We start from the raw sequence: 25,219 nt of genomic DNA on the forward strand, positions 1-25,219 counted from the left end.
AGAGGGAGACATTTGTGGCTCTTGAGTAGATGAGTGACGTGAGAGAAACAGAATGTGAGAAAGATGCCACTGGCAGCCAGTGCTGGGCTGTGCCAACACATGTCATCCTAGAGTTGCAAATACAATTCTTAGAACTCGCATGCTTTTCAGGGGTTTTTTATTTTAAGCCTCTGAAAAATTACTAGAGCTATTTGAATAAAACACTCGGCAATGGGCAGCCCCAGTGAAAAGGATGGCTTAGAGCAAACAGGACTGGGGACTTGAATCCATAAGAAGGAATGACTTAGCATTGCCTTGGGCAGGAGACTGACTTCTACAGGGCCAGATAGAAGTGAGCTGATTGGACCAGGGTCATAGGATTGGTGTAGACAAGAGAGTTGAAATATCTCTAGCAAGTAGGAGTACTCAAGATGGATCTCTTCTTAAAAGAATAAACCAACGCTCTACAAAAATAATGACTTTAGACTGATTTGCTTTGCCATTTAAGTTTCTTTGTGTATTTTTTTGTTTATTTGGCCACTTTAAAATAATTTTAAAAATCAACCTAGGCAAGTAGTTGAATGATGGGCTAAGATTTTCGGAGATATGGAAGACTGTTGGGAAACTGATTTTGGAGGAAAGATGATTTCATTTTGCGACACTGAGATTAAGATGTATATGGACTGGGGGAGGGGGTAGGTGGAGTGAGGCCAACTTCCCCTCAGCCATTCCCTGTGAAGCTTGATTTGCTCTTGGTAATTAAATCCTCCAAATTTATGCCTGCCTGTTTCATAAGCTTTGGTGTGTCTTTCAATGTTCATCCATTCATTCACATTGGACTCTGGGCTGTCCAGTTTCCCCAGCTCTCTTGTTCCTCCAGTTCCCCAGAAGGTAAGTTACAGGCCCTGATGACTCAACTGGCACCAGGCCCCCCAATGCCACTATGACCATTTGGAGAAATCACATGACCTGGGGGAAGGGAAGTAAGATTAGGGGGAAAATTGTAAAACTCAAAATAAAAAAAAATCCTTTAAAAAAAAAGAAAGAAACCACATGGCCCAGCAGCACAATGAGAGACTCAGAAGTCAGACATCTGAATCTGACTTTGGGGGCTTGTGTCAGGAGCCATCACCCTTTCCTTGCCCATCCTGTGAAGTTTGAGTTGTCAGTTTATGGCTGCCTACCTTCAACTGTATGAACCTCGGTTTCCTCATCCACAAGGTGAAGTTTATAGCACTGCTCAATGATTTTCTCCCAGTATTGCCTAAAGATTCCATCTCCAATGTGTGCTATGTGGATAGGACTCATCATGGCTCCCTCTCCCATTCCCTCTCCCTCTCCCTGTTGTCCATCTTCTGGTGATGACAGGAGACTTTTCAATTTTTCCTCTCTTCATCCTGCTTCCTCTTCCAGCAAGGGAGCCACTAAGATGGAGGACCTCCTCAGCAGCAGCCCCTCAACCTTCCTCTAATTTTCCACAGTTGAGATGAATGCTGGTTCCAGTTCAGCTCAGTATTTAGTCTGCCACTGTCCATGTGACCCAACCCACTGGCAGAGGCAGGAAAACAAAAGCAAGAGCAGACCTGGAGGCGGCCTTCTCCAACTCCCAGAGAGCCCTCTGATAACTGAAGAGACCTTGAATCTTGGTCTATTCATCTAATCATTTACCATCTGATATGAGGTCAATTCAGTGTTGAACACTCTGAGAATATAGAGGAAAACCCTCAAGAAGTGTTCAGTCTAGTTGGGAAATAGAGATTATTCAGGTTAGTGTCCCATTAAAATCTCTGTACTGTGTTCATCCAGGAGAAGGAATCCAGCATGACATTGCTCCTGGAAACGACGATTTCTAAGTATGGTGGAAAGCATCTGGGGTGGTTTAGCCTGGAAAAGGGAAGACTTGGGGTAGACTTAGCCACTGTCATGACATATGTAAAAGGGATTATGTAGAAGGAGACCAAAAGAAGGAGTAGTGGGCAGGGTTTTCAGAGCATATTGATGGATGAAAACATTTTCGAGAAATCAGAATCATTCCACAGTAGCACATGCGTTTTGGGGAGGTAGCTGGCTCTGACCAAGTAGAGCTGCTTATTGGATAAAGTGAAGAGTGGATCCTCAAGCAGGAATGCTCTGGAATAGATGATGAATAAATTAATGTCTTCCAGCTCAGATAGTCTGAGTCGCTGTTATGGGAAATCCTAAGAGCCAGAAGAGTTGGGAGGCTTCTGCAAGAAAGAAAGTGGCATCAATTTGAATTGTTTGGGTTGGGTGGGACTGAGATGGAGGGCAAGGAGGCAAAGGAAGTGTTTTTACCAGAGGAATTCCAGGAAGAAAAGCAAATTTGTGTGGAGGAGCATGGAGTGAGGATGACCTTAGAGAAGCCTATCAGCTCAGGGTCCACAATGCCAGGAATTAGACTAGAAAAGAGGCTTTCTAGTGGCAAGCAAAGCTGACTTCTTACATTGAGGAGAGAATTTAAAAGCCAAGCAGAGGAGTTCCAACCTTATGGTACAGGAAATAAGAGCCTTTGATAGTTTCTAAGCAGGGAAGTCATTCAGTAAAAGTCAAGACATAGCAAAATATTTGGTTATGGACAGCATGTTGAGTTGGAGTGGGGGTGGGGAGAAGAAGGGACTAGAATCAAGGGGACCATTCAGGAGATTACTTCTATAATTAAAACCTGGGGCAGAAAGCTCAAAATGGAAATCAAAAGATGATACAAAGTTCTATGGTTTAGGAATATGAGGGGAAAAAAGGAGGAATCAATGACCAAAATGGGTCATTGTGGAAGTGAGCTACTTTGAGGACACATTGAAGCTGAGATTTGAGTCTCCATTACTGAGAGAATAGAAAGGCACAAAGATGGACCCAGATGTTCAAGAAAGGATCTCCCTCTGAAAAAACAGAACAAAAGCCTTTTTTAAAGGGGAACAGCCACAAGTAGGGGGCTAGAGAAAGAACCACCCCATAGGTAGGGAGTCATCAACAATATCCAAGGTCACAGAGAGGAGACAGAAAGATTAGAACAAGACTGAACAAGACTATCTTTTCCAGTCTTTGCCAAAAGATGACATCTGAGACAGCTGACTTCTCTCAAGGTTAGCGGGGAGATGGCTCCGGGAAGTCCTGAATACGGCTGCTGAAGGATACTTATAGGACAGTATTTTTCTCCCTCATAGATAGCCATTAGATCTTTCCTTCTTTTGGCTTAAAAAAGCTCCAGACACTTTAGCAATATTGTCGCATCAATCCTCCCAAGACTTCACATGGCTGTGGAGGGACAGGTGGGATGGATCCATTTTTACAGATGGAGAATGGCTGCTCAGAGAGGGGAAACCATTCACCCAAGGTCATACAGTGATTCAGCAATGGAGACAGAAATAGAACCTGCTTGTGGAGTCCCAGTCTAGTGCTTGGCTTCACCAGAGCATGTTGCCTCCCACCAGAAACCTCTCACTTGGCTTTGCACTTACCCAGAGCCAAATTAATGAGTGGGAATGATGAGAACATCCACAAAGCTCTATTTCAGACAGCTGAGGCCTGGCTGGATCTGGCTCAGGCTTAGGTTCATGCCCCCAAAGAATGTGGAGACAGACTGGGTGAACCAGCCTCATTGCCACTGAAAGGAAGGGTGGGACTCTTGAGATAGGTGGGTCATAATAAATCCACTTCCTCAGTCATAGAGGGAAGGGGCAGTGGGGCTAATTGACTGAGTTTGCCCTTAGGCAACAGCCCACTAAAGTCATTGTTTTGGGGCTCCAAAGAGGTGACCAGCCTACACAAAATATTCATCAAACTATTGGATTTTGTCCACAGATTAGTGCTAAAGGGCTAGATGTACTCAAAGGAAGAAGCCATAGGCAAATCTAGGAGGTCAGCATGAGGAAGGGAAGCCTGGCAAGCTCCACCCAGAGGTGGCATACCAATGGCTCCAGATGAGGTCTGGATGGGGTAAGGATGGTAGGGGGCAGGGGCAAGTCTCATAAAAGCCGAGGCGAGAGCTTTCCTCCTGGCTCTGGATGTTCTCCTTGGACTTAAGTGTCCATCTAATTCCATAAGTCCATCCACTGTTGGCTGACAGCCGACTGCAGAGAGAACATTCTGAGCAAGAGTGTGGAATGTGCGATATCTGGGAAGTCTCAATGGTGCATGTCCTTGTCTTATTTCTGATCTCTTAGGCTATTCAGAGGTACTACTTGAAGTCAGAGAATCTGGCCTAGGCTCTTTTCCTCCTTTCCTCCCCTTGGGCAAAGTTCCAATGGCCTTTCTGAGTCTCAGTTTCCTTCTCTGTACATTGAGGAGGTTCAATTGCCTGGCCTCTGGGGCCTCTTCCATTCTCAGTCTCTATCTCTAGATCCAGCTCCATTCCCTGAGTTCCATCCCTGGGCTCTCATCTTCCACCAGAACTGTCCTCATTCCCTCTGGCTGAGCCTTTCCCAAGAGGAGAAAGCTATTTTCTCAGCCCACTGTGATCAGGCAACTCGGGAAGGTGGGAGCATGCAGCTGAGTCACCCCCAGGAAAAGTGAGCATCCCTCCTTTCCCACTGGGGTACATTCTGAACCATCTCCTGAGCCCTCAGTGGAGCCCCAGAGATGCATTTCAACCTGGCTGTTGCCTGGCAGGGGAGAGACAGGAACAGAAGGGAGAAAGAGAGCACAGAAGCAGAGAAGCAAAAATTCAAGAAGGGCAGGCAGAGGAGCAGCTAGGGCCTTTCTCCCTCCTCTCATTTGCTCTCATTTACATGGAGCTTGGAGGGAAGTCAGAGGTCATCTACTCCAAGCCCCTGGTTTAACAGAATAAGAAATCGAGAATAAGTGCCTTAGGATCAAAGATTGGGGGGGGGGGGTCTCTTTGTCCAACCTTCCATTCACTTCAATAATTGTTTCTACATCAGAGATTAAAACTGGAGGAGCCTTAAATGGCATCTGGTACAACTCAGAGCTCAGAGAGTTGCCAACACAAGCCAGATCAAGGACTGGAGGGCTCCTTAAAGCACACTCAACCCAATCCCCTCACCATCATGGTGGGTGGGGAGGAAGGCGCCCCAGAAATGTTTAATCACCTGCCCACTATTCCCAAGAGGAAGGGGAAGAACTGGCTTAGGACACCATTTTGACTCTGTCCACAGTACCATCCACTGCACTGACCACCTCTCATCCCTGAGTTGGTCATCTAGCCTCAGGGTGAATACTTGGTGAAGGGAAGCTACAACTCACAAGACTGCCTATTCCATTTTGGGGCAGCAAGAATGTTTAGAAAGCTTGTGGGGGGGGTCATATATTGAATAAATCACAGAATTTAACATCTGGAAAGGACCTTAGAGACATCTGGTCCAACCTAGACCAGAAAAAAACTTCTTGACAATACCCCAAAAGGTGATCAGTTTATTCAGTCTCTTCTGGAAGACCTCCAAGGACAAGGTGCTCACCACCTCCCAAGGAAGGCTAGTATAATTCTAATTATTACAAAATTTTCTTTTTCCTACAACAAACTTTCATGTACAACATGGTTCCCAGTCCTGCCTTCCAGGATGAAACATGATGAGTCTCATCTGGTTTCCATGAGAATTCTGCTCTAAATAGAAGAGAACTCTCCCATCCCCATTCCCTTCTTCTTCCAACCACCTTAGTCAGTTATACTCGATCTCTCACCAGTCCCATTGCCCTTCACCAGATTTTCTCCCATCGCGACAAATTGGCTCCACCCAGGGGTGGCATACCAACTGCTCCAGATGAGGTCTGCAGGGCTAAGGATGGCAGGAGTCAAGGGCTGAGTCAGAGTGGAAGAGGCTCAAAGGAGCAGCCCCACCCCAGACCTTCCAAATGTACCCAGGAGGGGAATGTGCATACATACCATGGTCTACTACCTGGTCTTCTCTCAGGAATCTGACTCTGGCAACAAGTAAACATTGCAGTGCTCTCCTATCAAACCATGCCTCTCCTCATGCCCACTAACCCACTAAACAGGGTCCTTCTGCCAGACATCAATCAACTGATAAATGAAATTTGTTGTTTCTACTATTTTTCAAGGTACTATGGCATAGAGACAAAAGGGAGAATGTTCTCAAGGAGGTGATATTATCCAAAGGCATAGGACATGTTTACAAATAGGAATATAAAAGCCATATACAAGATGAATAACATGATGGCCTCCACAAAGTCCTTCTCCACTATTTTGGCGGGGTATTGTGGACTCTCAAAGGTTATGATAGCAGAGCATCAAATTGACCAATTCTTCCAGGCTGGAAGGACTCTGAGGATGGCCCAGGCCCAGTCTTGTAATCCCAGAAGAGTTAGAAGTTAGTGGGGGGGGGGGGTGAAGAGATATCAATGGGGGGAGAGACTCAGAGGAGATAGTGGAGTGTGGGAGTCAGGGTTCAAGAACAGCAGCTGCTGTTGGCTAGGAGATGGGCAGCTTCATTCTCTGATTCTGGAACAAAGAAGAGAAAAGGGGAGATTTTTGTTATTTGGGAAGAAAGGCAGCTTGTGGTAACTAGTGTTTTTTCATTAAAGTACAAGGTAAAGTCCTCTGCCAAAAGGGAGGCTGCAGTTGGAGGGGTGGAAGACTTGAGAAGTTCTGGAAGAGCTGCTACCAGGAGGAGACTGGAGCTCTGGTCCCCTAGGTGCTAATGCACCACACGCAAAATGAATCTAGTACCAATCCCAACCTGTACTTGATAGCTCTGTGACTTTGAGTCACTCCCCCATTTGAACCTCAGCTTATTCCTCTGAAAAAGGGAAAGGGTCATCATAGCCACATCATAGCTCAGTTAGATAATGTCTGTAAAGCACATCTGTCCTCATTAGTCGTTCATACTTTGCACTCTTGCCTTATCAGTCTAGTTGGGGTGCCAGCTTCCACTCCACATGGGAGGCTGGGGCAGAGCCATTCAGTGGCTTCCCAAGCTCCCTGGTCAATTCAATTCCATAAGCCTTCCTTATGCCCCTACTTTGTGCCAGGAGAGAGATGAAATGGTGTCTATATAGACTTGGAAGTCATTGGTGTAGAGATGATAGCAGAATTATGGGAATGGATTACCAAGGAAAAGATGAAGAAAGAAGAGAAGCCGTTGGACAGTGTCCTGAGGAGACACAGTGATGCAGTGGGAGATGGTCAGTGATCTTAGCCTCCTGGATCTAGAGCTGAAGAGAACTGAGAAGCCCAAGATTGCCATTTGCAGTGAGGACACTGAGACCAAAGAGGCTTGGTGACTCACTGGAGCTCACAACAGAGCTAGGGAGCCCCCATCTTCCAGGAGAATGACCTGATGGGCCACAGAATAGTGGTGACCCCAAACATCCTTGTGATTTGCTTGCCCATCACCAGGCCTCTTTCCTCTGCCTCACCCTGGACTTGGATATTTTTGGCTCCCCCTGGTATAGACAACCCCTTTTCATCAGTCCTCTACACCCTCCCATCCCATACAATTCTCATCTATTTTCCCTAAACTCTCCTTCAGGAATCTACTGAGTGAGACCAAGCACACTTCCCAGTCCCGGAGAATCACATCTTCAGGAGCATTGGGTGACTCCTGAATCCTGGCCTTATTGAAGCTCTTGTCCCTGATCCTGGCCAATATTCCCCACTGAGCCTCACCCTGCAGTCCATGATGAGTGACTGGAGGAAAGAAACCAGCTTTTATTAAAAGCCTTTAGGAACTGTGCTCTACGATTCTCAAATATCATCTCATGTGTTCCTCAGCAGCCCTGGGAAGGAGGTGCCACAGGGAGGATTCAACTAGATGAAAACCTGTCGATGGTCCTAAATTTAGAGAGTGGTTTCCCCATGGTCACAGAACTGGTAAGAAGGGGCATATAAGAAACTAGGTGGCACAGTGGATAGAAACCCGAATTCAAATCCAACCTCAGACACTTATTAGTTGTGGGACCCTGGGCAGGCCACTTAACTACAACTGCCTCAAAAAGCAAAAACATGACTTTTAGAATCAAAGACACAGAAAATGAAGGAGTTCCAGGAAGCATTAGTCCCAAAGCTCTCTTTTTACAGATGAGGAAACTGAGGTCCACAGAGGTTGAAACCTGGCCTCTGATTCCCCCAAGTAGGATGCAGGATCCTAGAATTTGAGCTAAAATGGGTCTCAAAGGCATTTCAATCAATTCATTTTGCAAAGGAGGAAACTAAAGCCCAAAGTTGGGGAAGGGCTTGTCAAGGTCATTCAGGTTGAGTGGTAGCACCAAGATTGGCTCCTAGGCATTCTGCCATCTTATCTTTGACTTCTTGCAAGAATGAAATGTTCCAGAGGCTATGGGGAGATGAAGCCAAGTGTTACCAATGTCACAGAATCCTGAGGGAAAGAGGTTCTGCTGATTCCTTCTGTCTCACTGGCACAGACTGGCCAAGCAGCCCACAGTGAAGGAGCCATGGAGCAGGCCCTGGACCTTTCCAAAAGGAGTCATCACTACCATGTGGACATCAACAAAGTGAAAGCTGAGCCCCTGCCCAGAATCATGCCTATCCACTGCCATCAGCAGGACCTGGTTTCTCAGTGAGATAGCTCCTGGATTCTGGAGCAGCTTGAAGGATGTAGCCAGAGAATGGGAGTCATCCTGAAGAAGAGTGAGTCAGCACCGCCATGCCAGCCCCACCCACACAGCCCTACCGAGGATCCAGGCCAGGAGCAACTGTGGAGTCTGGCATGGTTGCCCCTACCACCCACAAGCAGGTGTGTGTGGGGAGGATGGAGCCAGAGAATGATGCCCATCCAAAGGGAGAGTTGAGTCAGAGTTGCCATGTTGGCCGTAGGCCCCCATGTGGCCCCATGGAGAATCCAGGCCAGGTGTGTGGGTGGGAGGGGAGGGTGGCAGGTGGCTTGGAAGTCCATCACAGGCTGTCTTTCCTCTGGGATGTTCCTCAAGCACCATATAGCCTCCCATCCACTGGAACCGAAGCTAATCTTAACTCAGAAGAGATCCCAGGATCACAGATTTTTTTGGACTTGGGAAGAAGGGGCAGGGGTGGGGGAAGCTTTTATTCTTTAAGTCTCTCAATTGCCCTTACTCATCTTCATTCAGCAGGTCCTCTGCAAAGCCAGCCCCTTCTGGAAACCATTGCCACACAAAAATGAAAGAAGCATCTACTATCATCTAGGAATGAGACCATGTGGGTATGGCATACATATCGCTACACACATCCATGTATACATGTGCATACATACATGTTTGCCTAGGTAGCTCTATATCACACATATACACATGCATACAATACACTCACATTTATAGCACAATGCGCCTGTGTGGACTTGTAAGCATGCAGTCACACACATCTACATGTCAATAGGTCATACACTATTCAGAGAAAAATGGAAGTGATGGAGAAGACCAAAGGAGGGCTTCCAGATAGAGGCAGATGCAGAGGTGATAGCCATGCCCACATGAAACATATATGCAATGCATGTATGTGTTGTCTTCACATGACAGTTGTGCCATAGGGAGAACTGCTGAAGTTAACTCCCTCTGCTGAAGCAGATCAGCAAGGGCAGGAGCTGTCTAGGGCATGTGCCCATGGCCACACAGCTAATGTGGCAGAGGCCAGTCTGGAACACCAGCTTCTTGACTTTCTGTGCACATAGACATCTAGCCATCTGCCTCTCACTCCATGTAAATCTGGACATATAAACACACAGACACACGGAAGAAGAGAACAACCCAGCCACAATCACACCTTGTCATTTTTGGCTCAGAGGACAATTAGTAAATTCAAGAGTATGCCTTTTTTGTGTGACAAGTTCACATTGGTTGAAGAATCTTTTCATTTAACCTACAATGCTGAGCATGGAAGCAGGTGATCCCAAGTACGGTGAAGATGTGGACTTTGTCTCCTCCCACTGAATCTATCATTTCCTGGGAATAGAGAACTTCCAGATGAGGAAACTTTCTCCCCCAGTTCAGGTTGCCACCTTTTCTGTGACTTATCTTGTTAGGAAGATTGCCCAGGACCCTGAGAGGTGAGATTATCTGCTCGGGGTCACCCAGCTAGTGCATGACTGAACCTCCGTTTCCCTCATCTAAGGCCAGCTCTATGTCTGTTACAAGGGCATTATCATTCCTGTCCACAAAAAGAATACAAACATAGCAGTAATGATTCAAGCATATGATTTATTCACAGGAATGAATGACCTCAAGGTCATGTATGTTTGCTAAAATATATGTTTGCTAAAAAACCCACCCCCAGCTGGCCTTGGCATTAGCATCTTTATTGAATGTTCTTCCCACATAGGAAGTTGGAAAGCAGCTCTGGGCCCCAGACACCTGGACAGATAGGCTCCAGAGTTGCTCCTCCCCCCACCTCTCAGCCATGATGTACCCATCCTTTTCCCATAAGCTGTTGGACCAGTCAATGTTAGAGTCTATCAGCCATGGCAGTGAAGAACTTTGCAAACCTGAACTCTGACCATAAGTCCAGTTTCTCAGCCATAAGCAAATGGCCAATCAAAGGCAGATGCCAAAATGCTGCTCCATGACACCAAGCAACCCTGCATGGCCAGTGAATTTCTACCCACTGTTGGCCTCTCCTCCAATCAGCCTTGGTCTGACCATCTGATCCTGGGTCATGTGGGGATATTGGAGTCACCAAGGACAAAGTCCCAATGATTACAACCAGGCTAACTTCACATTCTGACTTCTAGACCCAGAGAGGGCACTGCTCCCTGAAAGGAGTCTGGACAAATTCTAGAGTTTATCCCAAACTCCAACAAAGAAGACATTAGGAGCGAACGGCACATTCTTCATTCTCGGTTCTGCAAAACTCCAAATGATAAGTGGTTATGGATCAGCATCCTCCAAAAATCAACATAAAAAAATTGATGAGCAAATCTCTCAAGTTTATTTTTAAAAATCATTACTAAGTATGGCCAGCAAGTCAGACTGTTTCACCAAGCTAGTTTTAAGTCACTTGAATAAATCTCAGATTTTTAGAGAAATTTACAACCACATCTTCTTTTAGCAGATATACAAGAAAAACTAAAATGCAAGCCCCCTCCCCAGTGGAATCTCTCCCCAGCTCTCTGAGAGGATGTATAAATCTGGTAAGTTCTGGGTCAAGTTTTAGAAGAATGGATTTTAAAAGTTATTGGATGTCAGAGGCCAAACAGATCCTTTGTCAGAAACAACTCTCTTTATAGTTCCCTCTTTCATCACATCTGGATTTTCTATCACAAAGGCAGTTCCTAACGTCCACATGAATGGCTTCTGCTCCCAGTTTTTCTTTATGAGTCAACTGTATGAAGCCTAGACTTCAATCTCATAGTTAAAATGATTTCCTAGATTTCCTAGGTTTCCTAGGCTAGGCTAGTTAGCATTTATTAAATGACCACTGTATACAAACAGGCCATCTGCCCTTCTCCAGTCCTGTGATATTTCTCCTATTCTCCAAATCCTTCAGACAGCAATGACTATGTCTCAGCTATCACTTCTGCAAGTTTTTTCAATAATAAAAAACATAATTCACCTGCCCAGATAACCTTCACTCAAGGGGACCAACTGTCTATTAGTATAAGCATTGTTGCTCTGGCCATCCAAAGATGCTTCTCTTTAACAGAGAAGCAGAAACAAGGTGGCATGGAGTGGCTTTGTCTCTTCTCCCTTCCTCCCAGCATGGACAATTCTCAACAGCACCTCTGGAGCTGCTCAAAGGCCATCCTCTCCAGCCCTGGATTTTCCAGATGCTCACATGCCTGATGTCCTTCACATAGGACTGAATGACCCTTATGCACTGTCATCGCCCTTTCACCAGTGTAGTGTTCGTGATCCTGAACCCCAGGGGACTTGGCCACAGGGCTGGTCATCTGGATTAGACACTGATGGCTAGAGCTCATGGGCTGGTGACTGAGGAGGATGAGGAAGAGAGGTGGAGAGGTGGAGATGGTAGCCATTAGATCTCTGGGAAAGGGATGCCCAGGAGGGAGAGTCTATTGTCTGTGGAACTCTAAAGAGAGTTAGAGAAGGTGCTTTGGGTCTTTTCCACTCATAAATATGACTTTCACTCTTTGAGTTCCATGAACTAGGTGCTCACAAGGGGATTAGGGAAAAATACAAGGAGTGCCACAGTGATGGTACCCTAGGCCATCTGAGTGGGGCATCAGGACAGAGAGAAGAAATCCCCCAAAGCATACCTGGTCCCAGAGTATGTGATGCTGAAATAAAAGGTGATCAAAATGTGTATATACAGAAATCAACATTGAAGTCAAAATTAGCATCTAAAATGGTCTATTTAAATATATTCAATAACTATTATTGGACAATATAGAGAGATAATGACTGGATCTGTGATTCTTTGGTCCCCAGATAAGGAAGCTCTCTCTAAATGTCGGTCGTTGTACATAAGAGTCTTTTAGACTTGCCTGGAAGTCTAAGGCAGGGGACTTGAAGTCAAAGGAGGGACTTGAACCCAGGTCTTCTTGAATAAGGACATTAATTTGACCACTTTAACTCTTGTTCATATAGTATTAAAACATTCAGAAATACATTATTTCACTTTATTTTTGTCTTTTTAAATATATATATATATTTTTTTTTTTTCTGGGAAAAAAAACTTTAAAATTCCCCCATTCCTCTGGAATGGATCCTCACTGAGATTGAGGATGGAGCTCACCGGCAAGTGAGGACTCACTCAGAAAAACCACTGCATCCTAAAAGCAAAGGTGACAGATTCCCCCCACCCCCGCCATTCCCAGGTGTTGCTGCTGTGTGTCCTTCATTTTCAAAGAGGACCACTGACAGCATGAACATGAATGGATTTAAGTGAGGTTGAGTCACGTGGTCGCCAGCTGCACTCTCTTCCCAAGTCATCAAGGGCAGCAGACTGTGGATTGGTTTGAGACGCAGGGGATGACTCTGGGTCTCCTCAGTGTTGGCGTTAGCCGCTGCCATGGTTACTGGGACACATTGTTCTCATCTACCTATTCTCCTGGAGGAAGTCTTCACATGCTTGAGGGAGACGATCCCCTAACTCATCAAGGGTTTGAGACCTTCAACATATCTGCTGAGATGGCTTGACCAGGGTGTGGCTGATGCTTAGGCCACAGGTGAGCACTGGGTGAAGGTGGACCCCAGAGCTGAATGAGCAGCCCTGAGAAGGGTTTGGTAGCCCTCGCCCCAAAGAAGCTAGTCCTCCCTGAATACCCTGGGGCCCAGTGGAGAGAGCATGGGGTCATGCTCTGGAGTCAAGGGAGCCTGGTTCAAATCTATAAATAATAAAAGCCAGTATTCCTATAGCCTGGGATATCTACCATTTACAGATGAGGGAACTGAGGCAAATAGCGTAACTTGCCCAGGGTCACAGAACTCAGGTCTTCCTGACTCCAGGTTCAGATGCTCTGTAAACCGTGGCACCTTTTGACTGCAGTCCCAACTGAGCCAAGGTCCCCAACAAGGTGGGCTTCCCAAGTGCAGCCTGGGCATCTAGATGTGTCTGAGATGCCATGGGACCTTGGGAAGTTCAGGTAATTGGTAACTCAGTTTCCTTATCTGTAGGATGGGAATGTCATAGCACCTGCCTCCAAGGGCTATGTTGGGGCTTCCATCTAAAGCATTCCCTGTCATCCTTGACATTAGCCTGGAAGCATCTTAGGGCTTCCGCCTTGACCATGGGAGGTGCCCAGCAAGCCCAGGTCGCCAATGAATGAGGCGACCTTGTTGGCGCCTCCTGACTCAGCAGCAGGAAGAGAGGAGGGGCTTGGTGGGGAGGGGAGGTATTGGGGGGGATAGAGAGAACGGGAGTAGGCCAATTGGGTTTCAAAGTGTGTTTATTCAAGTACCCACGGAGCTCTGCACTCCTTTGCAGAACAGGTGTTCAGAGATTTGTTATTGTCAACACTGATGGTGATAATGATAATGATAGATATATTTAAAGAATTGTCTTGTTCTTCCGTTTCCTTGGAGGTGCATATCATTTCCTGCCTTCACCTTCCTAACATCTCTCCCACATGCCTCCTTCTCGGTCCTTTGCCTCTACCCCTTCCACTGGGGCATGGCCTTCCTAGCTCCCTGGACCAATCATGGAGCTTGGAGTCAGTTCAACATTTAACAAGCACCTCCAGGGACAAACCACTGTGATGAACACCATGGAAGGACCAGGGGGCAGAGAGTCCTTGCCCTCATGGGCCTTCCAGTCTAATGGAAGGGGGTGTTAGAGACACAGACACAGACACAGACACAGACACAGACACAGACACAGACACACACACACACACACACACACATCCTCACATACTCATTCTGAATTATTCCCAGTGCTTCCCATGGAGGTAGGAGTGCCCTGATGAAAGCCACCCCTCCTTTGGCACAAGGTTTCAGGAATTGCTCTAGGTAAAATAATTCATCACCTGGTGCCAACTTTGGATCACATGTCTCAACTCAGCCAGGATGGCCTTTGAAGAACCCAAGGATTCTCTTTCTAGGTTAATCCCCAGGTAGAAGCACCTGGCAGAGCCTCTATGGCTTGGTATAGAGCCCAGAATTTTCTTTACTCCAGGAGGATAAAGGGCCCATCCCAGGGCAAAAACAGAATCTGATAAATATGTAGGAAGGGGCCTCAGTGATGTGCTAGGAGAAGTCTAAGGAAGGAAGGAGTCCCTGAGCTGGGTCTTGGAAGATATATTTCAATAGGTGAGGATGCAAAGGGAGAGTATCCCAAGGAGAGGGAACAGCATAAGCAAAGGCTCAGAAGAGGTGGGAAAGAGCAGGACTGAATTTTAAGTGGAAGCTGTTACATCCAACCCCCTCATTTTACAGAGCAGCAAAGTAAGTTCTAAGAGTGAAGCGATTTCTCCAAGATTTATACTATTAAAAATGGAAGAGGTGGAAAAGGATGCCAAGTTTTCTAATTGACCTGAACAATAAAGTATGGGGCAGAAAGTAAGGTGAGATTAGATTAGAAAAGAAAGGTGATGCTATCTTGTGAAAAGCCCCGACCAAGGAGTTTGCATCTTTTCAGCAGGCAAGGGGGGAGCTATTGAAGGGTTTAGTATGTGAACAGACCTAGTTAACTAATCTGAATTTTGTTTTTGTGAACATGTCCTCCATTCCCAGACTTCTGAACCTAAGACCTGTGCCCTGTTGCCTTAAAACTGACCTCCTCCCAGTGCACAATCTCCCAAACAGAAAACAGTAGGAGCTCAATGACTTAGAAACCATACATGCTAAGAAGACAGATCCTCATCTTACCATCTTTTCATTACTCTCTGTGGCCCACTGCTGGTATATCCACTGTGAAGCAGGGTAAAGGTGGCACCAGTGACCAGGAAGGCTACAGCCCTACTCTTGGCCCATCTTCCTTACAGTGCAGCTGTCCTCTAATGCCCACTTTCTTGGAGAGCCCTTTCTCACTCACTTTCTTGCCAATCCCACATACAACCACTAAAATCATCCTCATGCCCAACCCCATCCTAATACTTTCACTGCAACATCCATAATATTAATTCCCCTTCCTCACTGCTTCCCTGTTTTCCTCTTTTCCATCACCAAATGACCAGCATTGGTCCTAATGTGACTTCCTGTTCTTCCTCCAACATTGCCCCCCCACCCGTAGTCCTCACAGCCACCCAGAGTTATTTATTCCATCTTTCTTCTGGCCTCTCCCTCATGCTGGCTCCTGATGTCTCCATACTTCTTGTGGGGGTTATTCAGTTCCCATCACCATGGATTCCGTGGGCTGGCTGTCTCAAATGGGGTCTGAATTAAATGGGCCTCCAATCAGAGCTGAGCACACTATTATGGACTGATATGGAAAGGGATGCTTTTCTAATGACCTATTATGAGAAAGGAGCACCAGAGGATCCAATAAATAAGGAAATGGCATTTGCAACTGTAAGAGACACAAGGAACACCTTGACAAACTCATTCAAACTCAAGTAAGAATTTTTGAGGCAGCTTTGTCTGTGACTTCATCAGAAAGTGGCAACAGAAGACTTGGGAAAGGCCTAAGAACATCAGCCTTTGAGGGTTGAGGCTGCATGTGCAAGGAGGTCTAACCTGATTCTGCTTGTCCACAGAGGGCGGAAGACAAGAGATGGGTAAAAGTTGCAGGGAAGGAGATTTAGGTTTCATGAAAGGGAAAACTTCCCAAAAGTGGGAACTGCCACAACATGGCCTACCTTGCCTAGGTATGGGGTGAGTTCCCTATGCTTGGCATGTCTTCAAGCAAAGGTGGAAAGGTCTCTTGCTAGAGATGTAAAGAAAGGATCCTCAGTTTGGTAGATAGATCATAAGAGCAAAGAAAAAATGGATTATAGATTTATAGTTGAAATAAATGTCAATCACCCAATGGGTAGACCCATTTTAGAGACCTAAGTTCACTCAGCAAGAGAGCTACTGAAACAGGACTTAAACCTCCCAATTCAGAAATCTTTCCACTGAACAAGAGAATCTTTTTTTTGTTTTTTTTTGCAAGGCAAACGGGGTTAAGTGGCTTGCCCAAGGCCACACAGCTAGATCATTATTAAGTGTCTGAGACCGGATTTGAACCCAGGTACTCCTGACTCCAAGGCCAGTGCTTTATCCACTACGCCACCTAGCCACCCCTAAACAAGAGAATCTTAGGGATGGCTGTGACATCAAGTCCTGAGAGTAAAGGTGTGGGAGGGCCCTAAGATTAGGAAACTTTAGATCATGTGAAAAGAACCCAGAGCAGCCCTTGAAGGAAAGGGAAAGGCCTAAGACCTAGGGGTGTTCAGAGGACCTTGACTTCACCTCTTGACTGTGAGAGTCTGTATCGGAACTGCTTGAGCCACAAATAGGCTAGAGCCTTGTACATGGAGAAAGCTGTGTCCACACAAACGTGTCCCCTCAATTCTCCCAGCTAAGCCAACTCTGCTCAGCACCCCCTGTTGACGTTTGGCTATAGAAGAAGCTGCTTTGTAGGACTCTTTCTCAGGGGATGACAGTTTTCCTTTACCTTGGTCTCTCCCCACTCATGGGATGAATAGGAGGCTTTGTCAGGAGCCTGGCTGAGAGAGATGCCAACAGGTCAGCCTCATTTGGATCAGAGCAGTAAGTGGCTGTCCTAACTCAATTACTCGGTCCCAAGGCAATAACTGGCTCCTTTCAGGCCAAAGGGTCAGGCCTTGGAGCAGCCAAGACAAAGGAATAAACAAATGGAGGCTACAGATAACAGCTGGACCCAGAAGACTGGGGGAGCCAAGTCCTGAGTCAGGTGAGTAGTGAGGGGAGCATCCTGGGGATAGAAAAGAAATGTGACTGAAAGAGCTCATCACCCCAGACAGAAGTCAGGTCCATTCCTTCGACTTGTCCATCCCCCTAATTTCCCTTATCAGTCTCCCAGGCATCTAAGCTCCTCAGAGACAGTCAAGTCTTGTCCTTCTTCCCTCTGAACCATTCCTACCTGTGCCCTTCTCTCTAACTACATGGCCATCACCTAATTTCCTTCAAGACTCCACTCAAAAGCCAACAAGATATGCTACTTCCTACTGTTAGAGTTGCCCTCTTACCCCCAAACCACTCTGTATATATTACGTATTGACTTATAAGGGTATTGAGGCTTCTCTTCCCTCACGTCAGTAAGACATAGACTCTTCAAGGCCAGGAACTATTTCCATCTGGTCTTTGCATTATCAGCTCCTAGCATATAGGAGTGACTTAATAATTGTTTGTGGTGGCAGGGATTCAAGAAACTGGGTATCTGCACATGGCTGAGCTTTCATGAAGACATGCATTTCCAGTTTGACTTTCTCAAAATGCTTGAGCTCCAGCAAGGAGCGGACCTTGCCACCACTATTCTTTGGAATGGGCGTCATGTTGCCTCCAGTCTAGAAACCAGTGCTGTCTGTGTTGTAACAATAGCGCTCTGGTGGCCTGTGATATCCCTCAGGTGGTCCTGATCCCAAACCACGCTGCCCTCTTATGAGGTAATGGACACTGGATTTGGACACCTGGATTCAAGTGCCAGATCTTACAAGTTGGGACCCGTGGGCAGCTTTCCCATGACATGTATCATCATGCACTAAGAGCCTCTCAAGTCTCAATTCTCCTGTGGAAATGAGCCTTTTCTCAAGTAGAGGCAGATAAAGGGCCAGGCTCAGAGTCAGGAGGAGCTTGATTGAAGCCTTACTTCTGACAGACTCTGACTGTGGGATCCTGGACAAGTCCCTTAACCTCCCTAGATCTCAGGCAACACTGGTGAAAAGCTCCAGAAGAATGATTTATCAGCAAAAGTTGAGGAGTCCCCTGCCCAGGTGAAACCACAGGTCCAGAAAATGACAGTACCTGTGGGCCAATTCTATAAGGATGATTTGAGGACAGAATGAAAAACATAGATCTATAGAATTGCTATGTAAACTTTGGGGTATTGTGAACAGGTAACTGGGCTTGGAGTCAGAAAGACTCTGAGTTCAAATCTGACCTCAGACACTAAATCTGGGCAAATCATCTCACCCCGCTTGCCTCAGTTTCTTCATTTATCCAATGTGCTAGAGAAGGAAATAGCAAACCATTCCAGCATATTTGTCAAGAAAAGTCCAAATGGGGTTGCAAAGAGTTGGACATGACTGAAAAATGACTGACTATAAACTTTATATACTTAAGAAGTATCGGGGCAGCTAGAAAGTGGATAAAGCACCAGCCCTGGAGTCAGAAGTACCTGGGTTCAGATCCAGTCTCAGACACTTAATAATTACCTAGCTGTGTGGCCTTGGACAAGCCACTTAACCCCATTTGCCTTGCAAAAAAAACAAAAAAAAAGATTCTCTTGTTCAGTGGAAAGATTTCTGAATTGGGAGGTTTAAGTCCTGTTTCAGTAGCTCTCTTGCTGAGCGAACTTAGGTCTCTAAAAAAAGAAAAAAAAAGTATCCATTTTTTTTTAGTTCTTTTCAATTTTTTGGATGGAATTCAGGCAGAAATGACCAGGAAAAAGGTGCCATTTCATTACTTCTCTTTCATTTCAAATAAGCATTTATTAAGCACCTACTGTGAAACAAGGGGAAAACAAAGGGCAAACAAGGAAGGGCAATAAATATTCCCTCTTCTCCTTCTCTTGTCTCGCAGACTACTCCACAGCTGGATAGAGTCACAGGGTTTATTAAAATGTATATTTGAATAAATGTACCAAGATGGAAGCTCATCTTCTGGATAGACACTCAACAGTTTGGCCCAGCAGACTACAGCAGCAGATGAGATGGCGAGCATGACTTGACCCTCATTCTGTATCCAAAAGGCTTTGATTTCCAATGCAAGTTCCCTGTATTCAGAATGTTTTTCACTCCATATATTTTAGAGATATTAAGTCTTTGGTACAGTGTCATCTATTAAACACTTTGGTCTTAAATTGTTTATGGATTGGCACTGGGAGGTGATTGTGAACTGCAGCCTTTTTTTCTAGGTTTTTTCTTTTTTGCAAGGCAATAGTTAAGGTTAAGTGGCTTTCCCAAGGCCACACAGCTAAATAATTATTAAGTGTCTGAGGCTGGATCTGAACTCAGGTCCCCCTGACTCCAGGGCTGGTGCTCTATCCACTGTGCAACTTAGCCACTTCCTGAGCTGCAGTTTTATCTGTGATAACTAATGGTTCAGCTCTAATAGGATTTTTTTGTTGTTGAGTTTTCAAGAATAGCCTGAGTTTTACAATAGTATTTATAGGACAAAGATTTGTCTAAGCTACTAGGGAAGAGTAATCTTTCTGGAGTCTAGAGTTGACTCCTGACTCAATCGGGGCCCACAGCCTACAGGGTACCTCACAGAGTTTAAACTGTTTCAAAGTTAGCACTTCCATCATTGATGTGTATACGCTCCTTCTGGGGGTCATAACTAGACCCAAATCCTTGATGGAGAGAATGAGGATAAGGTTGTTTATTGGCAGAGGAAAGACTATGGCTTATTATTTTTACACTACCTCCCACTGTACCCCAAGCTCCTGCTCAACTTAAGTCAGCACTTTATGGAAAAATTTGCTAAATAAAATCATTTGCATTTAAAAACATAAAGGCATTTATCTGGCTGGTCATTTTCTAAGGCTGTTGGGTCATTTTCATAAGATTCATTTTGTTAATTTTTCCCTTTCTTGTCATAGAATTCTAAAGCATAACCTCATATCTGCTTGCCCTGGCATTTTCTGACACCAATTAACTTTTCTGTGTACCTCAGGGCAAAGTCTCTAGTTCTCTATTGGAAAATTGGAACACAAGTCCTGAAAAAAATAAGTTTAAACCAATATTGTATACCACCAAACTCAAAAAATGCACATTTGACCTTCATGTGAAAGTTAACACTATAAAAAAATTAGGGGGCGGCTAGGTGGCGCAGTGGATAGAGCACCAGCCCTGGAGTCAGGAGGACCTGAGTTCAAATCCAGCCTCAGACAGTTAATAATTACTTAGCGGTGTGGCCTTGGGCAAGCTACTTACCCCATTTGCCTTGTAAAAACCTAAAAAAAATTTAGAAGAGAACCAGATTAGATACCTTTCACAGTTATGGCTGGGGGGAATTTTTAAATCAAAGAATGGATAAACACATCCCAGAAGTCAAAATAGATAATTTCAATCACATAAATTTGAAAGGTTTTTGAATGAACAAAATTCATTTTTCCTGAATAAGAAAGAACTGGCTGACTACGGGAAAAAATGATCAAATATCTCTGAAAAGAATTTTGTATTCAAGATGGATATAGAACAGATATATATATATATATATGTAACAGAAATATGTGAGCACCAAAGACATTCCCAAATATATGTGGTCAAAGGAACCTTTTCAAAAGAATTGTAAATGCTTAACAACTATATGAAAGTCTGTTTCAAAACATTATCAATTAGAGAACTGTAAATCCTAAGAATCCTAGAGTTTCACCTCACCCTCAACAAGTTAACAAAGATGCCACAAAAAGGACTAGTTAATGTTAGAGGCCTGGTGAAAAGAAGAGATTCCTTAATGAACCACAATTCCACTGAAGTACCACTTTTGTGCAAGGCACTATTTCTAAGCTGTGGAAGACTTAGAACTTGGTTAGACAAAGGTAAAATATAAAGAATGAATATACAAAAAAGGTTAAAAAATCGTTCTCTACTCCCAAGAAGATTACATTCTAAGGGGAGTTCTGTCGGCAGTGATGTGAAGTAGCTTGTCCATTTGGGAAGTCCATTGGAATTAGGCAAAGAAAATTCTGAAAACACCTCTCTCCTTTGACCCTGATCGGTCTACTGCTGCGTGTGTACCACAAGGAGGTGAGGGACATAAAGAACAGAGATAGCGGTACTTTTTGTAGTAGTAAGGAACTCTAATTCTTTAAAGTAGATTAAAGCAGATTCCCATCAATTGGGGGAGTGACTAAATAACTGTGACACCTAAATGTAATGGACTACTGCCCTATTGTAAGAAATAATGCATGATGCCTACAGAGAAGAGGGAGGACCAATATGAAAGAATGAAGTGAGAAGAAGAAACTCTAATGGGACTTGAATGGTACCAGTGGAAAGAAAAGCAACAATAAACATAATTAAAGCCAGAAAGTGTGGTCCCCACAAAGGGCTATGACAAAGATCCCCCCTCCCACCTTGCTTTTTTGCTGAGTTAGGGCACTACAAGTCTGGAATACTGGTGAATTCAGACTTTTCAGTATCTTGGTTATTTGTACTGAACTTGTTATTCTTCATTATGAGCGAAATGTAGATAGCAAAGAAATAAAAGGTAGCAATAAAAAGTTATTTTAAAACCTAAGTAAAATGAATTACTTTCTCCCAGCAAAAGCTGAGAGCAAAGATGGTAGGTAGGAATAGACTATCTGCTGTATCAAAGCAACCTGCCATTTGGCTCATGCTTCCTCATGTAGTGGAAGTTTTCTTTTTGTGGCTCTTTCCTATTTATATTTGTATTTCAATTTTAATTTTAAAATGAATAATTTGAAGGCACAACCATAAACCCTGATGTTCACTTTGTTTCTTCCAATGAGGCTGATAGGTTTTCAAACAAGTGGTTTCATCCATTGGTCACAAGGGCTCCCCTAAAGAGCATATCACAATTTAGAGGAAAGGCCAGGTGGATTCACCAGGCCTCCAACATTAACTAGAATTACTGTCAGGTACTTCATTGATTCAACATTCTACCTGATCTTCAGTCCTTCCCCAACTTGGGTAGCTGGTTGCTAAAGGGAACAGAAATTAGTTGGTAAACAGAGTCTGGAATAAAAACTTGTTGATTGAAGAGACTAAGATGCAAATGGAAAGATGCTTTGGACAAGATGAGAGAAATGGAAGGATTGAATGGCAGCCATGGCTTTGTCCTTGTTGAGTCAGTCATGCCCTTGAGTCCATGTCCTTCCCTTCATAAGCAATGATCGAACTAGTCAGAGAAAGAAGTAATTGGAAAGTCTTGGCTAGGGCAGGAACCTCAGACTGTACATGGGCCCTGAGCCCATGTTCTACACCAAAAAAAAGGAGCTAAGACCCAGACTGAATAGTTGAGTCTTAATATAATGACTATCCCTGTTGTATGTTGTGAGTCAAATAGCAGTTGGAAGAATTCTGACCTTTCTATGTTCTTTTGCCTGCTTGCACGGGTAATCTGGGGTGACTGAAGAAAATAAAACCTCTTTTACATATCACAGACTCAGATCAGAGTATACTTCCTGGGGCTCTAGGAGAAGCTGAAGGCAAGCAAGCAGATATTTTATTATGTGGTGTTTTATTGCTTTTATTGGTACAGGGCAACAAGGAAAACACCGTATACAGTGAATCATGTTTGTGCTGTCCAGTGACACAAGTCGGCTATGATCATGAGACCAAGGCTCCACGAAAGAGAAAAAGATGAGAGAAATTTTAGTAGCTGCAGGCTGAGGAGATCGTCAAAGTAGGTCAAGTCATACTATCCATACCTAGACTAAATAAGATAGCTTGGCCACACAGAAAAACGCAGAAGTGGAAACAGAAGGTCGTCTAGTTCTGAGCACCACCATTAAGGGCTCCACCTGCCAAGGAGAGTGTGGGACTCCCCTTGTCAGGAGAGCAATACCTTTGAGGCTTCTCACTAACTGGATTATCCCATTGTCTCACCATTTCATGGCAGACTCCAGGTAAACTTCTTAAGTTCAGGAACTATCTTTCCCTTGTGCTTATGTTTGTATGGCACACAAGACCATAGCACAATGTCTGGCACAGCTATATGGCGAGATGATCAACCAGGATGGACACAACTCCTCCTGGATGGACACAACTCTTTTAGGACAATCCTAAGACTTGTGATGGAAAATGTCATTCACATCCAGAAGAAAAAAAACAGTAGAGTCAGAATGCAGAGCAAAGCAGACTATATTCACTTTTTTTTAGGTTTTTACAGGGCAATGGAGTTAAGTGAGTTGCCCAAAGCCAAACAGCTAGGTAGTTATTAAGTGTCTGAACCCAGATTTGAACTCAGGTACTTTTGACTCCAGGGCCGGTGCTCTCTCCACCACACCACCTAGCCGGCCCATACATTCACTGTTTAAATCTTGTTTTATGTAGTTTTTTTTTTCTCATGGGTTTTCCCCCTTTGGTTCTTATTCTTCTTTTACAACATGACTAATATGAAATATATTAAACATGACTGTACATATACAACCTAAATCAGATTACTCACTGTCATGCGGAAGGTGGAGGGAAGGGAGAGAGAGAAAAATATGCAACTCAAAAACTTACAAAAAGATGAGTGTTGAAAATTATCTTTGCATGTAACTAAGAAAAATATCATTCAAAAATAAACTTAACATTCATTTCATTCTCTATACCAAGATATGCTCAAAATGAGTACATGATTTAGTCACAAAGAGTGATATCATAAGCAAATTAGTGAAGCATAGGGGAAATTTTAGTTATCAGATCTGTGAATAAGAGTTCATGACTAAACAAGAGATGGAAAGGACCATGAGAGGTAAATTGGATAATTCTGATTACATTAAATTAAAAAGGGCTTGCACAAACAAAATCGCTGCAGCAAAAATTAGAAGGAAAACAGGAAAGTGGGGAGGGGAGGAGACATAACAAGTTTTCCTGATAAAAATCTTATTTCACAAATATGAAGAAAACTAAGTCAAACTTATCAAAATAAGAGTCCTTCCACAAGTTTTCATAAGATGAAATCAAAATGATCAATATTCATATCAAGTTCTAAATCACTAATAATTAAAGAAATGCACACTAAAATAACTCTAAAGTACAATCTCACAACTACTCGATAAGCTATTATGACAGAAAAGGAAAGGACAAATGCTGAAGAAGATATGAAAAAATAGGCACACTAATGAACCATTGGTGGAAGTGGTGAATTGGTCCAACCGTTCAAAACTATGCCTAAAGAGCCATAAAACTTTGTATACCTTTTAACCCAGAAATATCACTACTATATACCCAAAGAGATCAAATAAATAGGAAAAGGGCTCCTATGTACAAAAGTATTTATAGCAGGTCTTTTTTTGTTTCTATTATTTTTCAGATTTTATTTACTTTGAGTTTTACAATTTTTCCCCTATTCTTGCTTCCCTCCCCCTACCCTCCCCAAAAGGCAGTCTGTTAGTCTTTTCATTATTTCCATGGTCTATGGATCTAAGTTGAATATTATGAGAGAAATCATATCCTTAAGGAAGAAAGATAAAGTATAAGAGATAGTAAAATTGCATAATTAGATAATGGGTTTTTTTTCCCTAAACTGAAGGTAATAGTCTTTGGTCTTTGTTCAAACTCCACAGTTCTTTGTCTAGATACAGATGGTATTCTCCATCGAAGATAGCCCCAAATTGTCCCTGGTTGTTGCACTGATGGAATGAGCAAGTCCATCAAGGTTGATCATCACTCCTACATACTATGTTCCATACTAACTATGTTGCTGTTAGGGTAGACAATGTTTTTCTGATTCTGCTCATCTCATCTCATTCAGCATCAGTTCATGCAAATCCCTCCAGGCTTCCCTGAATTCCCATCCCTTATGGTTTCTAATACAGCAATAGTGTTCCATGACATACATATACCAGTTTGTTCAGCCATTCCCCAATTAAAGGGCATTCACTTAATTTCCAATTCTTTACCACCACAAACAGGGCTGCTATTAATATTTTTTACAAGTGATGTTTTTACCCTTTTTCATCATCTCTTCAGGGTATAGACCCAGTAGTGGTATTGCTGGATCAAAGGGGATGCACAGTTTTGTTGCCTTTGGGACATGATTCCAAATTGCTCTCCAGAAAGGTTGGATGAGTTCACAGCTCCACCAACAATGCCTTAGTGTCCTAGATTTTCCACATCTCTTCCAA

General features: G+C 44.0%; 1 protein-coding gene across 34 annotated transcripts in view; it reads right to left on the reverse strand.

Moving 5' to 3' along the window:
* Positions 1-25,219, reverse strand: part of PCBP3 (poly(rC) binding protein 3) — a 352,993-nt gene that overhangs the window by 245,013 nt on the left and 82,761 nt on the right. Inside the window, exon 1 of one of the 34 annotated variants that reach the window (XM_074189901.1) lies at positions 3,453-24,446. The exons of the other annotated variants lie outside the window; for them this stretch is intronic. The gene's annotated coding sequence lies outside the window, so the exon portion shown is untranslated. Of the gene's footprint in view, positions 1-3,452; positions 24,447-25,219 lie in introns of those variants that run through there. 34 annotated transcript variants of the gene reach the window in all.

Source organism: Macrotis lagotis, chromosome 5 (genome assembly GCF_037893015.1).
Source record: "Macrotis lagotis isolate mMagLag1 chromosome 5, bilby.v1.9.chrom.fasta, whole genome shotgun sequence".
NCBI classification, from domain to species: Eukaryota; Metazoa; Chordata; class Mammalia; order Peramelemorphia; family Peramelidae; genus Macrotis; species Macrotis lagotis.